Source organism: Heloderma suspectum, chromosome 6 (assembly GCF_057233095.1).
Source record: "Heloderma suspectum isolate Gila_16-S chromosome 6, 16-S_ref, whole genome shotgun sequence".
In the NCBI taxonomy this organism is placed as follows: domain Eukaryota; kingdom Metazoa; phylum Chordata; class Lepidosauria; order Squamata; family Helodermatidae; genus Heloderma; species Heloderma suspectum.
Genome location: NC_139463.1, coordinates 90,788,639 through 90,794,638, shown reverse-complemented (window position 1 = coordinate 90,794,638; position 6,000 = coordinate 90,788,639).

The following is a 6,000-nucleotide window of genomic DNA, read 5'->3' as shown; positions in this document are numbered from 1 at the left end:
AGTGGATAAAGTAGCAGTTACAGGAACTCTGGGGGAAAGCGACCATGTTGTACTTGAGTTCTTGGTTCTAAGGGAAGCAAAAGCTGAGTGTAGTCAAATGCGTACCCTGGATTTTAGGAAAGCTGATTTTAATAAACTCAGAACAATGATCAGTAAGGTCCCATGGCAAGCGACGCTAACGAGAAAAGGAGTCCAAGATGGGTGGGAGCTTTTAAAAAAGGAAATTCTCAAGGCACAATTACAAACAATTCCAACAAGAAGAAACTATTGTTCTTCTTTAACAGCTGAACAACCATTTCTTTCCTCTGCCTTTTACTATGCAGGTAGCTGAAGAAAGCCTTTTTGTTGCTTTTAGCATCCCTTGCTAACCTCAGCTCATTCTCAGCTTTAGCCTTCCTGACACCATCCCTGCAATTCTGTGCTACCTGCCTGTACTCTTCCTCTGTTGCTTGGCCTTCTTTCCACTTCCTATATGTGTGCTTTTTTGTTTTCAGGTCATCTCTAAGCTTTTTGTGAAGCCGCATTGGCTTCTTCTGTTGTGGGCTGGGAGGGCCCAGGTGTCATGCACGTCAGTGGAAACAGAAGTTATAGCTCTTTTCTTTGGGAGTTTTTGTGGAAAAAAATCAAATTTCACCAGTGCCTTGCACTCAAGCCAGTGGGCCAAAGTACCTGGACTTTTGTGGGTGGGATGCCCTCAAGGGAGTCTGGGAGGGGTCCAGGTTTCACATGTGTACATGGAAACAGGGAGGAGTTACAGCTCTTTATTTTGGAAGTTTTCCTGGAAAAACTCAAATTTCCCCTGCACCTAGCACACAAACCACTGGGCCAAACTATATGAAATTTTGCAGGTCACCTCCTCTCCAGGGGGATGGAGAGATCCCCAAATTCCATGTCTGTATCCTAAAAACTAAAAAAAGTTATGGCCGTTTGTGTTTTCCCATGCAAGTCAAAGGGGAAATGCCAAAAACGGGCAATCCAGATATCCAAATCTCGCTTCAGATGCGAGTCAAAGTGGAGAGGGTCTGAATGAGTCCGAGACAGATGGGCTCACTTCAGAAGATCTGAAGCAGCATCCAAAGTGGATCGGGGGGTCCATGCACAGCCCTAGACTTCACGTAGTGTTTATCTGGGTTCTATGTACATGTGATTTGTTGGGTTGTAAACTTGACTTGTCCAAAGCCTTTATAGCATGGTTGATTTAATTATTTTCCTTTTGTACTATGTTCTTGTATGTACCATGCAATGTGTAATGAGTAGGGATGTACGAAAGTCACTTACCTTTTCGCAGGGGTGATTCGCGGTGGGGGGGAGGGGCTTCGCTCTTCCCCCCGAAGTTCAGGCGAGGGGGGGGGAGGCATCCCGCCTCGCCTGGCCGACATTCATATGGAAATCATGGCTTGGCTTTTGTCATGACAGAAACAGTGGAGGGACAAATGGAGGTGAATACATAGCTACTCAATCAGGGCTTGAATTGCAGATATAATTTATTTTGTATGAAATTTCAAATGAAATGAAATAGCACCATTTTTTTTTTCATTTTCCTGAAGAGAAATCACATCCATGCTCTTGGATAAGCATGGACAGATGGGTCAATTCCACCTTCGCTTAGTTTTACATTTTATTTTTTAAAACAAAAAACCCTCCTGTTCATTCTCTTTCTGCATGGATCCCCTTGGGTGGAGCTATACTGTGATGTGATAAGGGTAGCAAATTTATTTATCATGACCCCGTTCCTGCGCATGTGGTAAGTTTCACCACTTTTCATTAGGCCTGAATGGGGCTCTAGTGTACAGTATTTCCCTGAATATTAATTATTAGAACTATCATTGGAAGATCTGCACAGAGAGACTGGGGATTCCTGAAGTAGAGATAGGTCTATTCTCTTATTCATTGGGCTCCATAGCCTTGTGCGTCTTGTAAAATTATCACTGTATCTATAATAGCAAGGTATAATTCCTAGAGATGGTGGAGAATTCTGCCATGGACTCCAGTGAAGCCAGATTCTTTAGAATCCAGCCCCCCGGAGTCTGTGGTGGAACAGACCATTCCCCTCCTCCACCCTGCAAAATTCTCCCCGGATGGACCCTATCTGCCACCGGCCAGTCTGGCCGCTGCTCCAGTCTGCGGCTGCAAATGGCGTCCGGCGTAGCGGACGCCATTTGCGTCCCATCTTTAGCCACGATAGGCTATGTAAATATTTACGTAGCCTATCATGGCTAAAGCAGGGATGCAAATGGCATCTGCTATGTCAGACACCATTTGCAGCCGCAGACTGGCAGTGGATGGAAGTCCAGCTGCGGACAGGCCCAGCCGGAGACTCTGCAGACTCGCCATGGAGTGGAGCTGGCCAGAGAGGATTCCAGAGGGAAGGACGGATAGCCTCTTCCCTCCCCCCCCCCGCAGTAAGTGGAATTTGTACACCCCTAATAATTCCGGAAGTTCCAGGTCTGCTTCTCAAAGTATCCATAATGAAACGGGAGCAACTTTTTTGTCCTAAACAATTCCAGGGGTGGAATCCAGCAAGCTCATCCAAGTGATGGAGTAAACTACTGTCAGTGGAACAAGTAGGAAGGCAATTCCTATCCCACTTGCATGCACACACACACACCCGGCAGCCTCAAAATCTGCTCTGGGTGGTTGGGTACCTTTATTGGGAACCTACCGGAAGATGAATTGTACCTCGAGGAGTTAGGTGTGACTTGTCACAGCTGCCCTTCATGCCTTTACTCCCGAGGAAAAAGCTTGGACACAGCAGCTCCTTCAATCTGCCAAGCTATAGGGCTGCTTGCTATGAACAACCATGGGAATATCCCTTTAAGCAGAGACTGCTAGGACTGGATAGTGATGCTGCATTTCCCACAAGTGTAGGCAATCAGCATAGGTGGGATGGATTAAGGCATGCAAGGCCCTGCTAATGGACTATAAAAGACAGCTGGAGAAACAGGAAAGGAGGTTGCTGGTGGATGGCTGGTGTGGGAGTTTGCTACCAAAAACTGCTGCTTCCCTTCTTCTTGTCTCTGGGATTGCAGACCACTGAAGCTGGAGAGGTGCTGTGACTACAACCTGGAAAGAGACCAAGTCCACCAAGGGAAAGATGGTATCATGCCTTTGCCTGGGGGGATACACCATAATTTGGGACCAGTTGAATGAATTACTGGTGTTCATATATGCAATGGATAAAACCCAGGGGTCTATTTTGTAATATTTATGTTGGCCAATAAAGCCTTAGGATAGCTGCCTGCCTTGATCTGCTTTAGGTTGGGTAAAATAAAGAACCAAATCACTTTGGCAATACACAGTACCCCCAGGAGCAGATTTCAGGAGGATGTGGGTAGCTACCTACAGAAGAAAAGAGAGGAGGATAAATTCTCATTGTATGAGCACAGGTCTGCTAAGTGCTGGTTTCCACCCCAGATATTCCTGGATGGCACATTTATCAATGGCTTTTTTCATTCTGGTTTCTGCCCAGTCTATGGAGTTGAATCAGCATTAGTAGGTCAGGTGGATTTTTTTTTTCTCTGAAGAATGAAAAAGGAGGACTTTCCTCCCAGCTTCTCTCTCAGGGTTGAAGGGTTCTGCAATGTTCTCATTATTGGCTATTCTAAGCCTGTGTTTTTCTTCTCCCTCATTAAATAAAAAAGAGAGAGAGATGAACCTTAACTACTATTCTACTGCATATGGTAAACAACAGTGTGCCATACTCTAGGGAGATGACTTTGAACTCAGTCATTATCAAAAATTACTAGGATGAATGCTTCATTGTGCCAATGTCCCATATGGATTTTCTTTGGCCACTTTCACGGTTAATAACAGAGGTTGATATACATAATAGCCCTGTGGTGTTCAAAGTAGGAATAATGGACTGCAAGCAAGCACAGCTACATCAGTCTGATCTTTCACATTATCGGAGGATTCTGTTGATGCTGAAGGAACACTATTATAGCTGGTGACTAAGCTTACTCAAAGATTCAGTTCACTCTGTGTTTTTAGCTGAGTCAACCTACTTTGCACTTCCTGGAGGAATATGTGGATTGAAATGTGGTTATCCTTTGGATTGTATACTTCTTTGACTTTTGCAGTGCAGTTCTTGGCTTAAAAGCATATGCAAACATAGATAGTATAGAGAGGGAAATGAATACAAAGATGTGTACTTTAAGGGAGATGGATGCAAATACCTTTCTGTTTTAGGAAAAAGGCATACAAAAAATAAAAGGCATAGTGCATAGTGGGGGGGTGTTCAATTTAAAACCTTCTTTTGTGTTGATATTTTGTTTTTGTTTTTAATTTGCAGAGTGAATGATGCAGAAACAGAAAGGACAGTACCTATGACTGAACACACGCAAACCTGACACAGGCCAGGAATAGACTAATCCATCCATCCTGATTGGTGACTGAGTTAGAGACTGGACATGTTGTGCTAAAGTGACATACATCATGGGAGGGTTATTTCTGCTACAATTATTTTTCTGCGGTCTGCCACAAACTAAGTCCAAGCCACAAACTGCAGTGTGCACCATGACTGATCTCTTCCAGATCCCATACGAGTATGGTAAAACAGGTGACATAACCATTGGAGAGATGACTACACAATTTGACTTCTTATTTGAAACCCTGTCCTTCCTTGAACACCCCCAAACCAATGTTGTAAATGAACTCATGTAAGGCAAAAAATGTGTTTTCCATATACACACTAGAACAGGTTATAACCACTGCATCTACTTCAAATGAATTCATGAAGCTGGACTTTACTTCATCTACTGGTTTTTCTGTTTATCCCAGCAGTAGCTATTTTGACTGGCAGAAGCTGTCCATCGTTTCCTCAAGTAAAGAATTTCCCAGCAGTCTGAAATCTTTTTAACTGGATATGCCAGTCTTTCAAAGTAGGATAGTTAGGAACCAAACCATGTGCTTTATGAATAAGGATGCCCATCCGAATAAATATAGTTCAGAAAACAGACTGCAAGCAGTTTTTTTGAAAGTGTATTTAGGCTTGTCTTCTGTTTTATCTTATATTTATATAGGATGAAACATACATTTAAACTTGAAAATATGTGTACTTTTGATGATGCACACAGTGGTATAGTTTTATATCCTTTATTTACAGCTATCTATTAGAGGTGTGCACTGATCACAAGATTCAACTCTGACTCCAATTCAGCACGTTGGTAAATGGTTCAGTTTTGCTCAGACTGAGTCAGAGGCCTTCCCCTTCAGGTTGGGTACTGAACCTGATTTGAGATTCAGAAATCTGATGGGGTTTGCCTCCCATTACCTATCAGAGATATCAGAATATGCCTCTTACTGTTGGTCAAAGATGGATGAGATACAGACACCTAACATCCTTTTGGGGCGGGGGCAATTATGCCTACCAGGGGAAAAAAAAAAGTATGTGTGTACCAAATGCATAGGGACTGCTTTTTTTATGATGTGGCAGAACTGAGTGAAAGTTGTTGCTCCTTCTGAAAGGGGAAAGCTTACGAAGTTTCAGGTGAATACATGCAGGGAGTTTATAGTGCACGAGCAGCCTTTATATTTTGTGGGTATCCAAAGGTGTATGTGCATATCCAGCTATGTTCCTTGTGGATCATATTTTCTGTAGAAGTCAAGATAGAGATGGCTCTGAGTAAAAATAAAAAATTCAAAGATTTAAAATGATAAGTGCAGTGGTTTTTGTAGAAGGGGAGTCCACATAAGATGACTTATTGGTGTTCCTTTCCCTCCACGTGTATGTGTGTGTTTAAGAGGGGAAATTTGTATGAAAATAGCACACATCATACATGTCTGTCCAGGCAAGATTCCTGGAAAGGGTCCCATGGGTAGGTGCATGAGGCTATGGAGTTATGTTAACTGAAAAGCAGTTTAAGGCTTTTTTTCATACTGAAACCTGGTGGTATTAGAAGAATAGCCATCTGGCAATCCCATCCATGCCCTCCCCCAATGCACAGTAATTGGAGAACCCTATGTTTGGAAGGTCGCCCTATACGTCACTCAACCCCTCCA